At 50.3% G+C, this 18636-nt stretch overlaps 18 non-coding genes and 5 pseudogenes across 18 annotated transcripts; all 23 read left to right on the top strand.

Annotated features, from left to right (window-relative positions):
• Positions 1-3938: 3938 nt before the first annotated feature.
• Positions 3939-4117, top strand: LOC139619720 (U2 spliceosomal RNA; annotated as a pseudogene).
• A 395-nt stretch (positions 4118-4512) lies between these two features.
• On the top strand, positions 4513-4627 carry LOC139619013 (U5 spliceosomal RNA). Its single transcript, XR_011690019.1, has one exon. It is a non-coding gene; the product is annotated as a U5 spliceosomal RNA (small nuclear RNA).
• A 164-nt stretch (positions 4628-4791) lies between these two features.
• On the top strand, positions 4792-4983 carry LOC139618895 (U2 spliceosomal RNA). The gene has a single exon (XR_011689901.1). It is a non-coding gene; the product is annotated as a U2 spliceosomal RNA (small nuclear RNA).
• A 387-nt stretch (positions 4984-5370) lies between these two features.
• On the top strand, positions 5371-5485 carry LOC139619012 (U5 spliceosomal RNA). Its single transcript, XR_011690018.1, has one exon. It is a non-coding gene; the product is annotated as a U5 spliceosomal RNA (small nuclear RNA).
• A 164-nt stretch (positions 5486-5649) lies between these two features.
• On the top strand, positions 5650-5841 carry LOC139619464 (U2 spliceosomal RNA). Its single transcript, XR_011690458.1, has one exon. It is a non-coding gene; the product is annotated as a U2 spliceosomal RNA (small nuclear RNA).
• Positions 5842-6236: 395 nt separating this feature from the next.
• On the top strand, positions 6237-6351 carry LOC139619009 (U5 spliceosomal RNA). The gene has a single exon (XR_011690016.1). It is a non-coding gene; the product is annotated as a U5 spliceosomal RNA (small nuclear RNA).
• Positions 6352-6515: 164 nt separating this feature from the next.
• Positions 6516-6707, top strand: LOC139618883 (U2 spliceosomal RNA). Its single transcript, XR_011689889.1, has one exon. It is a non-coding gene; the product is annotated as a U2 spliceosomal RNA (small nuclear RNA).
• Positions 6708-7094: 387 nt separating this feature from the next.
• On the top strand, positions 7095-7209 carry LOC139619008 (U5 spliceosomal RNA). The gene has a single exon (XR_011690015.1). It is a non-coding gene; the product is annotated as a U5 spliceosomal RNA (small nuclear RNA).
• Positions 7210-7373: 164 nt separating this feature from the next.
• LOC139619623 (U2 spliceosomal RNA) lies at positions 7374-7565 on the top strand. Its single transcript, XR_011690614.1, has one exon. It is a non-coding gene; the product is annotated as a U2 spliceosomal RNA (small nuclear RNA).
• Positions 7566-7952: 387 nt separating this feature from the next.
• LOC139619007 (U5 spliceosomal RNA) lies at positions 7953-8067 on the top strand. The gene has a single exon (XR_011690014.1). It is a non-coding gene; the product is annotated as a U5 spliceosomal RNA (small nuclear RNA).
• Positions 8068-8231: 164 nt separating this feature from the next.
• On the top strand, positions 8232-8310 carry LOC139618747 (U2 spliceosomal RNA; annotated as a pseudogene).
• Positions 8311-12047: 3737 nt separating this feature from the next.
• Positions 12048-12160, top strand: LOC139618734 (U2 spliceosomal RNA; annotated as a pseudogene).
• A 1593-nt stretch (positions 12161-13753) lies between these two features.
• LOC139619790 (U2 spliceosomal RNA) lies at positions 13754-13928 on the top strand (annotated as a pseudogene).
• Positions 13929-14319: 391 nt separating this feature from the next.
• On the top strand, positions 14320-14434 carry LOC139619006 (U5 spliceosomal RNA). Its single transcript, XR_011690013.1, has one exon. It is a non-coding gene; the product is annotated as a U5 spliceosomal RNA (small nuclear RNA).
• A 164-nt stretch (positions 14435-14598) lies between these two features.
• LOC139619463 (U2 spliceosomal RNA) lies at positions 14599-14790 on the top strand. Its single transcript, XR_011690457.1, has one exon. It is a non-coding gene; the product is annotated as a U2 spliceosomal RNA (small nuclear RNA).
• A 403-nt stretch (positions 14791-15193) lies between these two features.
• LOC139619005 (U5 spliceosomal RNA) lies at positions 15194-15308 on the top strand. The gene has a single exon (XR_011690011.1). It is a non-coding gene; the product is annotated as a U5 spliceosomal RNA (small nuclear RNA).
• Positions 15309-15472: 164 nt separating this feature from the next.
• Positions 15473-15664, top strand: LOC139619236 (U2 spliceosomal RNA). The gene has a single exon (XR_011690240.1). It is a non-coding gene; the product is annotated as a U2 spliceosomal RNA (small nuclear RNA).
• Positions 15665-16063: 399 nt separating this feature from the next.
• On the top strand, positions 16064-16178 carry LOC139619321 (U5 spliceosomal RNA). The gene has a single exon (XR_011690321.1). It is a non-coding gene; the product is annotated as a U5 spliceosomal RNA (small nuclear RNA).
• A 164-nt stretch (positions 16179-16342) lies between these two features.
• LOC139619462 (U2 spliceosomal RNA) lies at positions 16343-16534 on the top strand. Its single transcript, XR_011690456.1, has one exon. It is a non-coding gene; the product is annotated as a U2 spliceosomal RNA (small nuclear RNA).
• Positions 16535-16929: 395 nt separating this feature from the next.
• On the top strand, positions 16930-17044 carry LOC139619003 (U5 spliceosomal RNA). Its single transcript, XR_011690009.1, has one exon. It is a non-coding gene; the product is annotated as a U5 spliceosomal RNA (small nuclear RNA).
• Positions 17045-17208: 164 nt separating this feature from the next.
• On the top strand, positions 17209-17400 carry LOC139619460 (U2 spliceosomal RNA). Its single transcript, XR_011690455.1, has one exon. It is a non-coding gene; the product is annotated as a U2 spliceosomal RNA (small nuclear RNA).
• A 407-nt stretch (positions 17401-17807) lies between these two features.
• On the top strand, positions 17808-17922 carry LOC139619002 (U5 spliceosomal RNA). Its single transcript, XR_011690008.1, has one exon. It is a non-coding gene; the product is annotated as a U5 spliceosomal RNA (small nuclear RNA).
• A 164-nt stretch (positions 17923-18086) lies between these two features.
• Positions 18087-18169, top strand: LOC139618733 (U2 spliceosomal RNA; annotated as a pseudogene).
• Positions 18170-18636: the final 467 nt, after the last annotated feature.

Genomic DNA, 18636 nt, shown 5'->3' with positions numbered 1-18636 from the left:
CGTTCACAAGAAATAGTCTAACTGCCTTTTTTTTAAAAAAAAAAAAAGATATTTTAGCATCTTAAACCTCTATTTAGTGTTTTTAAAATTTCATACCTGTTGTTTTTAATCATACTCATGACACTCACCTTCTCAACCATCAATGTGAGAAGTGTGAAGTCGAGAGTTAGAGCCCAGAGTGTTTTATCCTTTCTTAATTCTACAAAGTCAGATGTGTTTTTAATGCAGGAATGTGGCATACCGTTTTTAAAACACTACCGACAGTGGGAGGAGATGTGGCCACAGACATCGATATGGAGCGGATCAAACCAAAATAAGAACGATGGAGTGGCCATTTTAATAAAAAACCCTCAGGTTCTGGTGAAGGGTAGCACTGTGGTGAGAGACGGTAGGGCACTTTTAGCACACTTGACCTTTATGGGACAGGATTTTAACCTTCTCAATATTTATGGCTTTAACGACAAAAATGACAGGTATGACCTTTTAGAAGACCTGCAGTCCCACATGCTAGGGAGAGTGCCATTAGTTTTAGGAGGTGATTTTAACTGTATTTTAAGTCGAAAAGATAGAAAAAGAACAGGGGAAGATTTTAAAATTGACAAAACATCGGTTTTATTACAGGGCATATGCAGGGATTTTAAACTACAAGACTGTTTTAAAACCATGCATCCCAGAGAGGAGGGCTTCACCTGGTTCAGTGGTGATGGCACCAGAGCCTCTCGCATAGATTTTATTTTCACACGGGACTGCCCGCCGACCGATGCTAGATTGACCCCTGTTTTCTTTTCTGACCACCTGATGCTCTCCTGCACCCTTTCACTCTCTTCAGGTGTGACTTTTGGAAGTGGTCTGTGGAAACTCAACTGCTCCCTGCTTGAAGATCAACATCTAGTTCAGCAGTACAGGGAGCAGTACCGAGAGTGGCAGACCCTTCAAGACATGTACGATACACGAGCACACTGGTGGGAGATGGTGAAGGGAAAGACCCAGACTTTTTTCAGACAGGCAGGCAAAAAAAGAAAGGGCAAGGAGAACAGACGCATGATGGGACTGCAGAAGCGACTACAGCGCTATTTTAACCTCAACCAAAATGGAATGGATTTTAATGAAGAAATTAGAGAAATCAAATCAGAGATGTCGGTTTTAGCTGAAATTAAAAGCAAGGGTGTCATTTTAAGGAGCAGGGAACGGGAAATAGAGGAGGGTGAGAAGTGCACCAGGTATTTTTTTAAGAAAATTGTTAGTAAAGGGGGGACCATTTTAAAACTAAAAAAGGAAAACGGGTGCATAACAGAGAATATCGAAGAAATTAAACAGATTGTGGAAAATTTTTACGTAGAATTGTATAAAGAAAAGCCCATTAGAATAGACACCATGAATGAAGTTTTAAAATCCATCGATAAAAAAGTAAAAGACAGTGTGCTTTTAACCCAAGATTTTACCATTCTAGAGTTAAATAAATGTTTGTCAAGTTTTAAAAAAGGGAAGTCCCCAGGACAGGATGGACTTCCCTTGGAATTTTATTTGACCTTTTGGGACATTTTAGCACCTGATTTGATCGATGTTTTTAAAGACTTTGAGCACCTAGACCGACTTCCTGACAGTTTTAGAGTAGGGATAGTGACTCTACTGCACAAAAACAAAGACAAGACCGACCTGATGAACTGGAGACCTATCGCACTTTTAAACCTTGATTGTAAACTTTTTAGCAAACTTTTAGCCTCACGTATGTCCTTGTTTTTAAAGGGGGTGATTCACCCGGATCAAGGCTGTGCCATCCCAGGGAGGAAGATCACCGACAGCCTGGTACTGATCCGAGACACCATCTGTTACGCGAGAGACAGAAACATCCGGCTAGTAGTCCTAAATTTAGATTTTGAGAAAGCCTTCGATCGGGTCTCGCACCAGTACCTTTTCAAGGTACTGCAAAAAATGGGGTTCCCAGAAAGGTTTCTAGCTTGGGTGGGATTGCTGTATCGGGACATTACCAGCAAATTTGTGATTAACGGGCATTTGACAAAAGCAGTCGATATTAACTGCGGTGTCCGTCAGGGTTGTCCGTTATCTGCCCTCCTATACATAACATGTATAGAACCGCTGGCACAGATCTTGAGAAGGGATCAACGAATCAATGGGTTGGGAGTACCGGGGAGCGGGGGACTGGACACCAAGTGTATTTTATACATGGACGACGTGAACATTTTATGCACCGACCTTTTATCCGTCAACAGGACGCTGGACTTGACTGACTGGTTTGGACAGGCTTCTGGGTCAAAGTTGAACAAAAACAAGACCCAAGCCCAATTTTATGGACCGTGGACAGCGACTGAGATGACAGGACTCCCTTTGACTGTGACCCAGACTGACCAAAAAATACTGGGGATCAAATTTGACAGGGAGGGAGAAGGAACAACAAATTGGCCAGACGTGGTAGGGAAAGTAAAACAAAGACTAGGATATTGGGGACTTAGAGGACTGACTATTGAAGGAAAGGTTTTAATCATCAAAGCGGTGATTTTACCTTTGCTTTTACTCATCAGTTCTGTTTTTATCCCACCTAGGAGAGTGCTTTTAGATCTGGAGCGAGCCATCTTTTATTTCCTGTGGGGCTCCAAGTGGGAGAGACTGAGGAGGGAGGTCATGAAAAGGCCAAAAGAGAAAGGAGGAAAAGGAGTGCCTGACCTGTACTTGTTTTTAGGAAGCCGATACACCGCACTACACCTCAAACAAGCCACAGACCCATCCGGAAACCCCAAAACTACAGCCATGACACGTTTCTGGATGGGATCGTACCTCAGACGATTGAAGATTTTACCTACAGATCTTAAAGTACCCGTGTCTTTTAGCCTGCCACCAGCCTATGCTTTTATCCCGACGTTTTTAAAGCATTTTAAACTGGAGCAGGAGGAGCTGCATATTTTAACCAACCACCGTTCTCTGATCTCTGTTGTGCAGGAGCAGGAGCCAGTGAGTCCAGTGCGCGGGCTCGCATTTGGCGAGCCCTCAACAGTTTGGCGCAACGTGAACCATTCTGCTCTTCCAAACAGACTCCGGGACCTGTCATGGATGGTGGCTCATGAGATTCTCCCAGTCAGGTCCGTCATGCACTCCCGGGGCATGTCAACACGCTCAACCTGCCCCCGACCCGGTTGTGGCGCGCCAGAGTCGGTGAGGCATTTGCTCTGGGAGTGCAGCGCTGCCGTAGACCAGTGGGCAATGGCCGGCTCCTTGCAATTCCCGTACTTGCCAGCAAGGGAGGTCCTTACAGCACAACTGGTGCTCTATGGGGTGAGCCAAAAAACACTGAAGAAAGATGACTTTGCCCAGATGTGGCTCACCCTAGCCGCCATCAAAGACGCCATATGGACCTCCAGAAACTTGCTGGTAAGGAAGCACATGCAGATCCCCCCCGTGGCTGTGATCCGGATGGCTGTAGGCGGCAGGCCTAGGACACAGCCACAAAGAAGCATCGCCTCTGTGCCCATTCGGACGAAGGAGCCGGAGCCACACATGAAAAGGTCAAAGCAGCGGCGGCCTGGCTCTCCGGGTGAGGCAGGTGGGAAGGAGCAACAGGGTGAGGATCTCCTCTGAGCACCACGACAGGATCCCGAGAGACCAAATGTTTGGGGGAGCGGAATGAGTGACCCTGGGTAGGGACTCACTCTGCTCCTGCACAAAATTAGAAAGAAGAGAAGTTTTAAACCAATGCACTCCCTTTTAAAGATTTGGGACACTCCATGGTTTTCATTTGTGAGATGGATTTTATGTTTGACAACATGTAAAACCCCTTGAAATATTTGTTTTTAATGTTTTAAAAAAAAAAAACAAACAAACAAACAATGGTTTTACAACTATTTATCATAGTGTTGTGATTATAATGTACCCTTTGTATCTCAAGATGTAAACCTTCTTTGAAAAAACTTGAAATGAGTGTCAATAAATCTTTTCGAAAGAAAAAAAAAATCTGTTCTTATCAGTTTAATATCTGATATGTCCTCTACCCGAGGACAAACATATTAAACGGATTTTTAGAACTGGGAGCTGAAAAAGGGGCTTGCTCCGTTCACTCCACGCATCGACCTGGCATTGCAGTGCCGCCGGGAACGGTGCACCCTTCTCTGGCCGTGTGGAAAAGCAAGCAAGCAAGCAAGCAAGCAAACAATGACGCAAACGTACAGTTTCAAATGCCCCTCTGGCAGTGGCTGGAGGAAGGTGAGTCAACCTGCCCCACAGCTGATATCCCTCACGCGCCCTGGAAGGGCTGCTAGCCTCCAATCAACCCCGCATTTTCCCTGTATTTTGGTCCCCGGGGGCCTGCAAGCGCCTGATAACTTGAGAAATTTGTGGGGATTGCATGTTGAGGCCCAGACACTTTTCTCCACAGCCCGATTGGCTAGAGCCCGTGACAACATGGGGAGGGGGCGGGGATTTGGCAAGCTAAGAGAAGGCTACCGTGAGGGCGGTGACTGGGACCAATGGGGTCCTCGGCCGCTCTTGAGGAGAGGCCTGTACTGACTCTGGTTTCTCTTCATCACGCACAAGTCTTTCGCCTTTTACTAAAGACTTCCGTGGAGAGGAACACCAATGAGTTTAAGCTATTTTTGGCAGGCTCTGCCGTATGGCTGAGCCCTTTGAGTTTGTGAAAAGTCAAACAGCTGTCGAGGTCAGGAATGGGGAGGTGGGCGGAGGTGGTGAAAAGCAGCCATTGCTCCGCTCATGTCAAAAGCAGCCAACCGCGACCAGCGAGATTTGTGCCAAGAGCCTGGCTGGAACGCCAGACACTTTGGGCCCATCGCTTCTCGGCCTTTTGGCTAAGATCAAGTGTAGTATCTGTTCTTATCAGTTTAATATCTGATATGTCCTCTACCCGAGGACAAACATATTAAACGGATTTTTAGAACTGGGAGCTGAAAAAGGGGCTTGCCCCGTTCACTCCACGCATCGACCTGGCATTGCAGTGCCGCCGGGAACGGTGCACCCTTCTCTGGCCGTGTGGAAAAGCAAGCAAGCAAGCAAACAATGACGCAAACGTACAGTTTCAAATGCCCCTCTGGCAGTGGCTGGAGGAAGGTGAGTCAACCTGCCCCACAGCTGATATCCCTCACGCGCCCTGGAAGGGCTGCTAGCCTCCAATCAACCCCGCATTTTCCCTGTATTTTGGTCCCCGGGGGCCTGCAAGCGCCTGATAACTTGAGAAATTTGTGAGGATTGCATGTTGAGGCCCAGACACTTTTCTCCACAGCCCGATTGGCTAGAGCCCGTGACAACATGGGGAGGGGGCGGGGATTTGGCAAGCTAAGAGAAGGCTACCGTGAGGGCGGTGACTGGGACCAATGGGGTCCTCGGCCGCTCTTGAGGAGAGGCCTGTACTGACTCTGGTTTCTCTTCATCACGCACAAGTCTTTCGCCTTTTACTAAAGACTTCCGTGGAGAGGAACACCAATGAGTTTAAGCTATTTTTGGCAGGCTCTGCCGTATGGCTGAGCCCTTTGAGTTTGTGAAAAGTCAAACAGCTGTCGAGGTCAGGAATGGGGAGGTGGGCGGAGGTGGTGAAAAGCAGCCATTGCTCCGCTCATGTCAAAAGCAGCCAACCGCGACCAGCGAGATTTGTGCCAAGAGCCTGGCTGGAACGCCAGACACTTTGGGCCCATCGCTTCTCGGCCTTTTGGCTAAGATCAAGTGTAGTATCTGTTCTTATCAGTTTAATATCTGATATGTCCTCTACCCGAGGACAAACATATTAAACGGATTTTTAGAACTGGGAGCTGAAAAAGGGGCTTGCTCCGTTCACTCCACGCATCGACCTGGCATTGCAGTGCCGCCGGGAACGGTGCACCCTTCTCTGGCCGTGTGGAAAAGCAAGCAAGCAAGCAAGCAAGCAAACAATGACGCAAACGTACAGTTTCAAATGCCCCTCTGGCAGTGGCTGGAGGAAGGTGAGTCAACCTGCCCCACAGCTGATATCCCTCACGCGCCCTGGAAGGGCTGCTAGCCTCCAATCAACCCCGCATTTTCCCTGTATTTTGGTCCCCGGGGGCCTGCAAGCGCCTGATAACTTGAGAAATTTGTGGGGATTGCATGTTGAGGCCCAGACACTTTTCTCCACAGCCCGATTGGCTAGAGCCCGTGACAACATGGGGAGGGGGCGGGGATTTGGCAAGCTAAGAGAAGGCTACCGTGAGGGCGGTGACTGGGACCAATGGGGTCCTCGGCCGCTCTTGAGGAGAGGCCTGTACTGACTCTGGTTTCTCTTCATCACGCACAAGTCTTTCGCCTTTTACTAAAGACTTCCGTGGAGAGGAACACCAATGAGTTTAAGCTATTTTTGGCAGGCTCTGCCGTATGGCTGAGCCCTTTGAGTTTGTGAAAAGTCAAACAGCTGTCGAGGTCAGGAATGGGGAGGTGGGCGGAGGTGGTGAAAAGCAGCCATTGCTCCGCTCATGTCAAAAGCAGCCAACCGCGACCAGCGAGATTTGTGCCAAGAGCCTGGCTGGAACGCCAGACACTTTGGGCCCATCGCTTCTCGGCCTTTTGGCTAAGATCAAGTGTAGTATCTGTTCTTATCAGTTTAATATCTGATATGTCCTCTACCCGAGGACAAACATATTAAACGGATTTTTAGAACTGGGAGCTGAAAAAGGGGCTTGCCCCGTTCACTCCACGCATCGACCTGGCATTGCAGTGCCGCCGGGAACGGTGCACCCTTCTCTGGCCGTGTGGAAAAGCAAGCAAGCAAGCAAACAATGACGCAAACGTACAGTTTCAAATGCCCCTCTGGCAGTGGCTGGAGGAAGGTGAGTCAACCTGCCCCACAGCTGATATCCCTCACGCGCCCTGGAAGGGCTGCTAGCCTCCAATCAACCCCGCATTTTCCCTGTATTTTGGTCCCCGGGGGCCTGCAAGCGCCTGATAACTTGAGAAATTTGTGAGGATTGCATGTTGAGGCCCAGACACTTTTCTCCACAGCCCGATTGGCTAGAGCCCGTGACAACATGGGGAGGGGGCGGGGATTTGGCAAGCTAAGAGAAGGCTACCGTGAGGGCGGTGACTGGGACCAATGGGGTCCTCGGCCGCTCTTGAGGAGAGGCCTGTACTGACTCTGGTTTCTCTTCATCACGCACAAGTCTTTCGCCTTTTACTAAAGACTTCCGTGGAGAGGAACACCAATGAGTTTAAGCTATTTTTGGCAGGCTCTGCCGTATGGCTGAGCCCTTTGAGTTTGTGAAAAGTCAAACAGCTGTCGAGGTCAGGAATGGGGAGGTGGGCGGAGGTGGTGAAAAGCAGCCATTGCTCCGCTCATGTCAAAAGCAGCCAACCGCGACCAGCGAGATTTGTGCCAAGAGCCTGGCTGGAACGCCAGACACTTTGGGCCCATCGCTTCTCGGCCTTTTGGCTAAGATCAAGTGTAGTATCTGTTCTTATCAGTTTAATATCTGATATGTCCTCTACCCAAGGACAAACATATTAAACGGATTTTTAGAACTGGGAGCTGAAAAAGGGGCTTGCTCCGTTCACTCCACGCATCGACCTGGCATTGCAGTGCCGCCGGGAACGGTGCACCCTTCTCTGGCCGTGTGGAAAAGCAAGCAAGCAAGCAAACAATGACGCAAACGTACAGTTTCAAATGCCCCTCTGGCAGTGGCTGGAGGAAGGTGAGTCAACCTGCCCCACAGCTGATATCCCTCACGCGCCCTGGAAGGGCTGCTAGCCTCCAATCAACCCCGCATTTTCCCTGTATTTTGGTCCCCGGGGGCCTGCAAGCGCCTGATAACTTGAGAAATTTGTGGGGATTGCATGTTGAGGCCCAGACACTTTTCTCCACAGCCCGATTGGCTAGAGCCCGTGACAACATGGGGAGGGGGCGGGGATTTGGCAAGCTAAGAGAAGGCTACCGTGAGGGCGGTGACTGGGACCAATGGGGTCCTCGGCCGCTCTTGAGGAGAGGCCTGTACTGACTCTGGTTTCTCTTCATCACGCACAAGTCTTTCGCCTTTTACTAAAGACTTCCGTGGAGAGGAACACCAATGAGTTTAAGCTATTTTTGGCAGGCTCTGCCGTATGGCTGAGCCCTTTGAGTTTGTGAAAAGTCAAACAGCTGTCGAGGTCAGGAATGGGGAGGTGGGCGGAGGTGGTGAAAAGCAGCCATTGCTCCGCTCATGTCAAAAGCAGCCAACCGCGACCAGCGAGATTTGTGCCAAGAGCCTGGCTGGAACGCCAGACACTTTGGGCCCATCGCTTCTCGGCCTTTTGGCTAAGATCAAGTGTAGTATTCGTGGAGAGATTTTTCTTTTTTGATCTGGGCGACACTTCTATGGAAGCGATGGCCAGTATGGGCTCTCCTGTGCAGGTTATCCCTAAGGTTGGGTTGAGGTTCACGCTTCGTTTCCAGGCAATCGTGACAGAAGAAGATGCTGTTTCAAGATCGTGGTTCTGCAAGAGGGTCATCATGGGCCAGCTTCTTTTGACGGTGGAGGATGTCTTGTGCATTCAATGGAACCAACAGGAAAAAGCTTTTGATGTCACCCTGAGGAATGAGGAGGTGTACAGAAAGGTGTCTGAAAATTGTTCGGCTGGAGCTGGGGTAAGGCCCCTTGCCTGCTACAAGATTTTGAGTTTGGACAGACCTAATTTCAGGCAGATCACAGTTCACATGTTTAACCCGTTTGTGACTGATCTTGCCTTGGCTGATTTCCTGGGCCGGTATGGAGAAGTGGTGTCAGCAGCAAGATATGTTAATGATCCAATGGGGTTTTGGACTGGCAGACGGCAGTTCCAGGTGTTGCTCAAGCCTGAGCCAGAAGGGCCTGGTGGTCTCAGACATCCACCCGCCTTTTTTAGTCTCGGTGGGGACCGTGGCTATTTGTTCTATTCGAGGCAACCGTCTTTCTGTCGGCAGTGTAGGCAGTCTGGCCACACGGAGGCAGGATGCACTGGGGTCTGCTGCCGTTTCTGTGGTCAGGGGGGACACGAGGCTAAAGACTGCACTGCACTGAAGGCCTGTCATGGATGTGGTGGACTTGATCACCTCTATCGGAGCTGTCCTGGCCGTAGGAGAACCTTTGCAGAAGTAGCTGGGGCCACTGGAGGGCAGGGTAAGGCTCAAGACTTTGGAGGGACTTTCGTGCCAATGGGCAATACGTCAATTGATCCACAGCAAGCGGATCAGCTTCCAGGCCCTTCTGGGAGTAGAGTGGACTCTGTATCCAAGGTGCAGGGACTTGCCAGTGTTGCTGGAGAAGTCAGTGTGGACCAGGTGCCCTCGGGGATTACGGACACGGTCCCCACTGGTGCCGCTCCCACCGAGCCAAAGCAAGGAGCACGAAGAGGTTTGAAGGTGTTGGAGGAGGGTCTCTCGATTGAAAAGGGGGAGTGTGAGCAGGTGGTGAAGAGTAAAAGGTCAAAGAGGGAGAGGGAGGGAGAGGGGAGGGGGCAGGCCGCAGAGGTGGGGGTTGATGTGGGTAGGGCTGATGGAATACAACAGGGGGGGGAAACGGTTAGAGGAGGGGCCCGGGGGCGGGATGCAATAGATACAGGTCAGGGGTTGGAGCATGTCTCAGGGGTTTTGGGTGAGGAGCCACCAGCTGGGTTGGAGCTTGATTTTGAGCTTTCTCCCGGTTTGCTCCTATTGTCGTCTCCTTTGAGTGAGGACGCATACGAGGGACCAAAAAGGCCTTCATCCTCACCAAATGCTGTTCCCTTTTCCTGGGCGGACCAGATGGATAGTGAAGGAGATGATCTGTATTCACAGTAGGGGGGGGGACTGTTTTGTTTTCTTTTTGTTTTTGTTTGAGTGTAAGCATCTGTAATTTAAAATGTTCTCCTTTGATGTTCTTTCTCTGAATGTGAGGGGAATGAGGAACACTGTTAAAAGAAGGATCGTTTTCGAATTTGTTAGCTCTTTGCGTGTAGCTTTTTGTTTGTTGCAGGAAGTCCACTTACGGGATATGGGGGATGTTGGGTGTTTTAGAAGGGAATGGACCAGAGGGGACTCAGTCTGGAGCATAGGGGGTGTTCACTCTACAGGAGTTGGGATTTTGTTTGGTTTTAAGGAGATTAAAGTGGAGGGTGTTTTTGTTATTGTCCAGGGGAGAATAATGGGTGCGGACATCTCCTGGGGAACAAACACGCTGAGAATCATTGTGGTCTATGGACCACAATCCTCAGCAGAGCGGAAAGAAATGTTTGGGATGCTGGAGCCGCACCTTGTCACCAACAGGCAGGTCATCATAGGGGGTGATTTTAATGTAGAGTTAGGAAAGGGGGGTGATGCCAGCGACCTGTACATTTCTAATCTTTTGAATAGTTTTGGTTTGGTCGATGGGGCGAGGGTGGTCAGGCCACTCATGGATGGTCCCACTTGGCGTAATTCGCAGGGGATCTTTAAGCGTTTAGATTATGTATTTTTTGTTAAGACCTTGAAGTTGGTTGCAGGAAGGGTGCTCCCGGTTTGCTTTTCGGATCATGATGGTTTGCTGTTTACGGTGAGTTTGGATTTGCCAGTCTTCGGGCCTGGGTTTTGGCGCTTAAATATTAGTGTGCTGGAGGAGGACTTGTTTAGTCAACAGTTTCTTTGGTTTTTTAAGGGTCTTATGGGACTCAAACCGCTGTGCCAGGGGTTGTTAGAGTGGTGGGAGGTGGCTAAGGAGAGGATGAAGATATTTTGTTTAAGTTATTGTCAGAGAAAGGCTGGAATGGCAAAGAGGGAGGTGGTCCATCTCCAGCACCGCCTTGAACTCGAGTATGCTAGGGGTAACTGTAAAGGTGCTGTAGACCATCAAGTTTGCGCATCCTTGAAAGCAAGTCTGAGACATATTTTTGAGGGTAGGGCCCGCGCATACCTGGTGCGGTCACGTCTGCAGTTCATTGAACAGTCAGAGACATGTTCGGCTGCTTTTTTTGGCTCCATACGGGCTGATAGGGCGAAGCAGCTGGTGTCAGGAGTTAGGAATAAACAGGGCAGGGTTGTGGTGGACACCTGCGAGATGGTGTGTGTTGCTACAGATCATTTCCGTGATGTTTTCACGGAGCGAGCGGTAGACATAGGAGGGGGAGGGGTGTTCCTGGATTTGCTGAACCAGCAGGTGCCAGGGAACATAGTGCGGGCTTTGGAGGCCCCACTGACCCTCAAAGAGCTTGAAGGTGCTCTCTGTAGGATGAACAGGCGCAAGGTGCCAGGCATTGATGGGTTGCCGGTAGAGTTCTATGTTAAGTTTTGGGACATACTTGGGCCAGTATTGTTGGAGGTGTTGACTGAGGTGCTCTGTACGGGGAAAATGGGGAGGTCTATGGCGACTGGAGTTATCTCCCTTCTGTTTAAGAAAGGGGATCGCGCTGATATGGATAACTGGCGACCGCTGTCCATGCTGTGCGTAGACTATAAGCTCCTGGCTAAGGTTCTGGCAGACCGGTTAAGCGTGGCCCTGCCACATGTGGTCCATGTGGACCAGACATGTGCAGTGCCAGGGCGCTCAGTAAGATGGAACCTGCAACTCTTACGGGATGCTGTGGCTTGGGCTGAGGATAGGCATCTGCCGCTTATGCTGGTCGGTCTTGATCAAGCAAAGGCCTTTGACAGAGTACATTGGGGTTTTATGTTTAGTGTACTGGAAAGGCTAGGTTTCGGTCAGGTTTTTGTAGGGTGGCTGCGCACATTGTATAGGGGTGCGGGGAGCAGGGTTTTGGTTAATGGGCACCTGGGGGAGGCTTTTAGTTTGTACTCTGGGGTGAGACAGGGTTGCCCGCTCTCACCGCTGCTCTATGTGCTTTACATGGAGCCATTAGCAGCTGCCATTCGGGCTGATTCTGGAGTGAGAGGTTTTTTTGTGCCTGGCAGTGGGGGTCTGCGAGTCAAGCTGTCTCAGCAGGCTCTGCCGTATGGCTGAGCCCTTTGAGTTTGTGAAAAGTCAAACAGCTGTCGAGGTCAGGAATGGGGAGGTGGGCGGAGGTGGTGAAAAGCAGCCATTGCTCCGCTCATGTCAAAAGCAGCCAACCGCGACCAGCGAGATTTGTGCCAAGAGCCTGGCTGGAACGCCAGACACTTTGGGCCCATCGCTTCTCGGCCTTTTGGCTAAGATCAAGTGTAGTATCTGTTCTTAACAAAAACAAGACCCAAGCCCAATTTTATGGACCGTGGACAGCGACTGAGATGACAGGACTCCCTTTGACTGTGACCCAGACTGACCAAAAAATACTGGGGATCAAATTTGACAGGGAGGGAGAAGGAACAACAAATTGGCCAGACGTGGTAGGGAAAGTAAAACAAAGACTAGGATATTGGGGACTTAGAGGACTGACTATTGAAGGAAAGGTTTTAATCATCAAAGCGGTGATTTTACCTTTGCTTTTACTCATCAGTTCTGTTTTTATCCCACCTAGGAGAGTGCTTTTAGATCTGGAGCGAGCCATCTTTTATTTCCTGTGGGGCTCCAAGTGGGAGAGACTGAGGAGGGAGGTCATGAAAAGGCCAAAAGAGAAAGGAGGAAAAGGAGTGCCTGACCTGTACTTGTTTTTAGGAAGCCGATACACCGCACTACACCTCAAACAAGCCACAGACCCATCCGGAAACCCCAAAACTACAGCCATGACACGTTTCTGGATGGGATCGTACCTCAGACGATTGAAGATTTTACCTACAGATCTTAAAGTACCCGTGTCTTTTAGCCTGCCACCAGCCTATGCTTTTATCCCGACGTTTTTAAAGCATTTTAAACTGGAGCAGGAGGAGCTGCATATTTTAACCAACCACCGTTCTCTGATCTCTGTTGTGCAGGAGCAGGAGCCAGTGAGTCCAGTGCGCGGGCTCGCATTTGGCGAGCCCTCAACAGTTTGGCGCAACGTGAACCATTCCGCTCTTCCAAACAGACTCCGGGACCTGTCATGGATGGTGGCTCATGAGATTCTCCCAGTCAGGTCCGTCATGCACTCCCGGGGCATGTCAACACGCTCAACCTGCCCCCGACCCGGTTGTGGCGCGCCAGAGTCGGTGAGGCATTTGCTCTGGGAGTGCAGCGCTGCCGTAGACCAGTGGGCAATGGCCGGCTCCTTGCAATTCCCGTACTTGCCAGCAAGGGAGGTCCTTACAGCACAACTGGTGCTGTATGGGGTGAGCCAAAAAACACTGAAGAACGATGACTTTGCCCAGATGTGGCTCACCCTAGCCGCCATCAAAGACGCCATATGGACCTCCAGAAACTTGCTGGTAAGGAAGCACATGCAGATCCCCCCCGTGGCTGTGATCCGGATGGCTGTAGGCGGCAGGCCTAGGACACAGCCACAAAGAAGCATCGCCTCTGTGCCCATTCGGACGAAGGAGCCGGAGCCACACATGAAAAGGTCAAAGCAGCGGCGGCCTGGCTCTCCGGGTGAGGCAGGTGGGAAGGAGCAACAGGGTGAGGATCTCCTCTGAGCACCACGACAGGATCCCGAGAGACCAAATGTTTGGGGGAGCGGAATGAGTGACCCTGGGTAGGGACTCATTCTGCTCCTGCACAAAATTAGAAAGAAGAGAAGTTTTAAACCAATGCACTCCCTTTTTAAAGATTTGGGACACTCCATGGTTTTCATTTGTGAGATGGATTTTATGTTTGACAACATGTAAAACCCCTTGAAATATTTGTTTTTAATGTTTAAAAAAAAAAAAAAAAACAAACAAACAATGGTTTTACAACTATTTATCATATTGTTGTGATTATAATGTACCCTTTGTATCTCAAGATGTAAACCTTCTTTGAAAAAACTTGAAATGAGTGTCAATAAATCTTTTCGAAAGAAAAAATCTGTTCTTATCAGTTTAATATCTGATATGTCCTCTACCCGAGGACAAACATATTAAACGGATTTTTAGAACTGGGAGCTGAAAAAGGGGCTTGCTCCGTTCACTCCACGCATCGACCTGGCATTGCAGTGCCGCCGGGAACGGTGCACCCTTCTCTGGCCGTGTGGAAAAGCAAGCAAGCAAGCAAGCAAACAATGACGCAAACGTACAGTTTCAAATGCCCCTCTGGCAGTGGCTGGAGGAAGGTGAGTCAACCTGCCCCACAGCTGATATCCCTCACGCGCCCTGGAAGGGCTGCTAGCCTCCAATCAACCCCGCATTTTCCCTGTATTTTGGTCCCCGGGGGCCTGCAAGCGCCTGATAACTTGAGAAATTTGTGGGGATTGCATGTTGAGGCCCAGACACTTTTCTCCACAGCCCGATTGGCTAGAGCCCGTGACAACATGGGGAGGGGGCGGGGATTTGGCAAGCTAAGAGAAGGCTACCGTGAGGGCGGTGACTGGGACCAATGGGGTCCTCGGCCGCTCTTGAGGAGAGGCCTGTACTGACTCTGGTTTCTCTTCATCACGCACAAGTCTTTCGCCTTTTACTAAAGACTTCCGTGGAGAGGAACACCAATGAGTTTAAGCTATTTTTGGCAGGCTCTGCCGTATGGCTGAGCCCTTTGAGTTTGTGAAAAGTCAAACAGCTGTCGAGGTCAGGAATGGGGAGGTGGGCGGAGGTGGTGAAAAGCAGCCATTGCTCCGCTCATGTCAAAAGCAGCCAACCGCGACCAGCGAGATTTGTGCCAAGAGCCTGGCTGGAACGCCAGACACTTTGGGCCCATCGCTTCTCGGCCTTTTGGCTAAGATCAAGTGTAGTATCTGTTCTTATCAGTTTAATATCTGATATGTCCTCTACCCGAGGACAAACATATTAAACGGATTTTTAGAACTGGGAGCTGAAAAAGGGGCTTGCTCCGTTCACTCCACGCATCGACCTGGCATTGCAGTGCCGCCGGGAACGGTGCACCCTTCTCTGGCCGTGTGGAAAAGCAAGCAAGCAAGCAAGCAAGCAAGCAAGCAAACAATGACGCAAACGTACAGTTTCAAATGCCCCTCTGGCAGTGGCTGGAGGAAGGTGAGTCAACCTGCCCCACAGCTGATATCCCTCACGCGCCCTGGAAGGGCTGCTAGCCTCCAATCAACCCCGCATTTTCCCTGTATTTTGGTCCCCGGGGGCCTGCAAGCGCCTGATAACTTGAGAAATTTGTGGGGATTGCATGTTGAGGCCCAGACACTTTTCTCCACAGCCCGATTGGCTAGAGCCCGTGACAACATGGGGAGGGGGCGGGGATTTGGCAAGCTAAGAGAAGGCTACCGTGAGGGCGGTGACTGGGACCAATGGGGTCCTCGGCCGCTCTTGAGGAGAGGCCTGTACTGACTCTGGTTTCTCTTCATCACGCACAAGTCTTTCGCCTTTTACTAAAGACTTCCGTGGAGAGGAACACCAATGAGTTTAAGCTATTTTTGGCAGGCTCTGCCGTATGGCTGAGCCCCTTGAGTTTGTGAAAAGTCAAACAGCTGTCGAGGTCAGGAATGGGGAGGTGGGCGGAGGTGGTGAAAAGCAGCCATTGCTCCGCTCATGTCAAAAGCAGCCAACCGCGACCAGCGAGATTTGTGCCAAGAGCCTGGCTGGAACGCCAGACACTTTGGGCCCATCGCTTCTCGGCCTTTTGGCTAAGATCAAGTGTAGTATCTGTTCTTATCAGTTTAATATCTGATATGTCCTCTATCCGAGGACAAACATATTAAACGGATTTTTAGAACTGGGAGCTGAAAAAGGGGCTTGCTCCGTTCACTCCACGCATCGACCTGGCATTGCAGTGCCGCCGGGAACGGTGCACCCTTCTCTGGCCGTGTGGAAAAGCAAGCAAGCAAGCAAGCAAGCAAGCAAACAATGACGCAAACGTACAGTTTCAAATGCCCCTCTGGCAGTGGCTGGAGGAAGGTGAGTCAACCTGCCCCACAGCTGATATCCCTCACGCGCCCTGGAAGGGCTGCTAGCCTCCAATCAACCCCGCATTTTCCCTGTATTTTGGTCCCCGGGGGCCTGCAAGCGCCTGATAACTTGAGAAATTTGTGGGGATTGCATGTTGAGGCCCAGACACTTTTCTCCACAGCCCGATTGGCTAGAGCCCGTGACAACATGGGGAGGGGGCGGGGATTTGGCAAGCTAAGAGAAGGCTACCGTGAGGGCGGTGACTGGGACCAATGGGGTCCTCGGCCGCTCTTGAGGAGAGGCCTGTACTGACTCTGGTTTTTCTTCATCACGCACAAGTCTTTCGCCTTTTACTAAAGACTTCCGTGGAGAGGAACACCAATGAGTTTAAGCTATTTTTGGCAGGCTCTGCCGTATGGCTGAGCCCTTTGAGTTTGTGAAAAGTCAAACAGCTGTCGAGGTCAGGAATGGGGAGGTGGGCGGAGGTGGTGAAAAGCAGCCATTGCTCCGCTCATGTCAAAAGCAGCCAACCGCGACCAGCGAGATTTGTGCCAAGAGCCTGGCTGGAACGCCAGACACTTTGGGCCCATCGCTTCTCGGCCTTTTGGCTAAGATCAAGTGTAGTATCTGTTCTTATCAGTTTAATATCTGATATGTCCTCTACCCGAGGACAAACATATTAAACGGATTTTTAGAACTGGGAGCTGAAAAAGGGGCTTGCTCCGTTCACTCCACGCATCGACCTGGCATTGCAGTGCCGCCGGGAACGGTGCACCCTTCTCTGGCCGTGTGGAAAAGCAAGCAAGCAAGCAAGCAAGCAAACAATGACGCAAACGTACAGTTTCAAATGTCCCTCTGGCAGTGGCTGGAGGAAGGTGAGTCAACCTGCCCCACAGCTGATATCCCTCACGCGCCCTGGAAGGGCTGCTAGCCTCCAATCAACCCCGCATTTTCCCTGTATTTTGGTCCCCGGGGGCCTGCAAGCGCCTGATAACTTGAGAAATTTGTGGGGATTGCATGTTGAGGCCCAGACACTTTTCTCCACAGCCCGATTGGCTAGAGCCCGTGACAACATGGGGAGGGGGCGGGGATTTGGCAAGCTAAGAGAAGGCTACCGTGAGGGCGGTGACTGGGACCAATGGGGTCCTCGGCCGCTCTTGAGGAGAGGCCTGTACTGACTCTGGTTTCTCTTCATCACGCACAAGTCTTTCGCCTTTTACTAAAGACTTCCGTGGAGAGGAACACCAATGAGTTTAAGCTATTTTTGGCAGGCTCTGCCGTATGGCTGAGCCCTTTGAGTTTGTGAAAAGTCAAACAGCTGTCGAGGTCAGGAATGGGGAGGTGGGCGGAGGTGGTGAAAAGCAGCCATTGCTCCGCTCATGTCAAAAGCAGCCAACCGCGACCAGCGAGATTTGTGCCAAGAGCCTGGCTGGAACGCCAGACACTTTGGGCCCATCGCTTCTCGGCCTTTTGGCTAAGATCAAGTGTAGTATCTGTTCTTATCAGTTTAATATCTGATATGTCCTCTACCCGAGGACAAACATATTAAACGGATTTTTAGAACTGGGAGCTGAAAAAGGGGCTTGCTCCGTTCACTCCACGCATCGACCTGGCATTGCAGTGCCGCCGGGAACGGTGCACCCTTCTCTGGCCGTGTGGAAAAGCAAGCAAGCAAGCAAGCAAGCAAGCAAGCAAGCAAACAATGACGCAAACGTACAGTTTCAAATGCCCCTCTGGCAGTGGCTGGAGGAAGGTGAGTCAACCTGCCCCACAGCTGATATCCCTCACGCGCCCTGGAAGGGCTGCTAGCCTCCAATCAACCCCGCATTTTCCCTGTATTTTGGTCCCCGGGGGCCTGCAAGCGCCTGATAACTTGAGAAATTTGTGGGGATTGCATGTTGAGGCCCAGACACTTTTCTCCACAGCCCGATTGGCTAGAGCCCGTGACAACATGGGGAGGGGGCGGGGATTTGGCAAGCTAAGAGAAGGCTACCGTGAGGGCGGTGACTGGGACCAATGGGGTCCTCGGCCGCTCTTGAGGAGAGGCCTGTACTGACTCTGGTTTCTCTTCATCACGCACAAGTCTTTCGCCTTTTACTAAAGACTTCCGTGGAGAGGAACACCAATGAGTTTAAGCTATTTTTGGCAGGCTCTGCCGTATGGCTGAGCCCTTTGAGTTTGTGAAAAGTCAAACAGCTGTCGAGGTCAGGAATGGGGAGGTGGGCGGAGGTGGTGAAAAGCAGCCATTGCTCCGCTCATGTCAAAAGCAGCCAACCGCGACCAGCGAGATTTGTGCCAAGAGCCTGGCTGGAACGCCAGACACTTTGGGCCCATCGCTTCTCGGCCTTTTGGCTAAGATCAAGTGTAGTATCTGTTCTTAACGTTTTTAGATTTTTTTCCTTTTTTATATTTTTAATTGTATTTACTTATTTATTGTTCATTGTTTTTTTGTCCATTGTAAGTTTTTTACTGATTTTAGATCCTTTTAGCTTGTGGTGCCTCCACCATGTCGGCCACCCATGCCAACATGCGGAGGCACCACAGCGTCCGTTTTAAGTTTAAAGAAAAGGATGGAAAGCTCCTGGAGATGTCAAGGCTAGATTTCTCCAGGAAGCTAATCCAACAGGCTTTGAAATTCACAGCAAACGATTTGAATTGTATTTTGACCCTACCATTAAACAAAGGTTTTGATGTAAGCTTCCAGTCTGCGGCTATCTTGAGAGAATTTTGGACAAGATTTGAGTCTGTGAAACCCCAGTTTTCTGCATTTGTTGTTGAAAAACTGACTGATAATGCATTGAAAACAGTCATTGTCAGAATGTTTAATGAGACAGTGAATGCAGAAGACATTTGTATATGGCTGGGGAGATACTGCACTGTTA

Source organism: Trachinotus anak, unplaced genomic scaffold, assembly GCF_046630095.1.
Source record: "Trachinotus anak isolate AG129_WGS33_773 ecotype Australia unplaced genomic scaffold, CSIRO_AGI_Tana_v1 ptg000003l, whole genome shotgun sequence".
NCBI lineage: Eukaryota > Metazoa > Chordata > Actinopteri > Carangiformes > Carangidae > Trachinotus > Trachinotus anak.
This window is presented reverse-complemented; position numbering and strand designations above follow the sequence as displayed.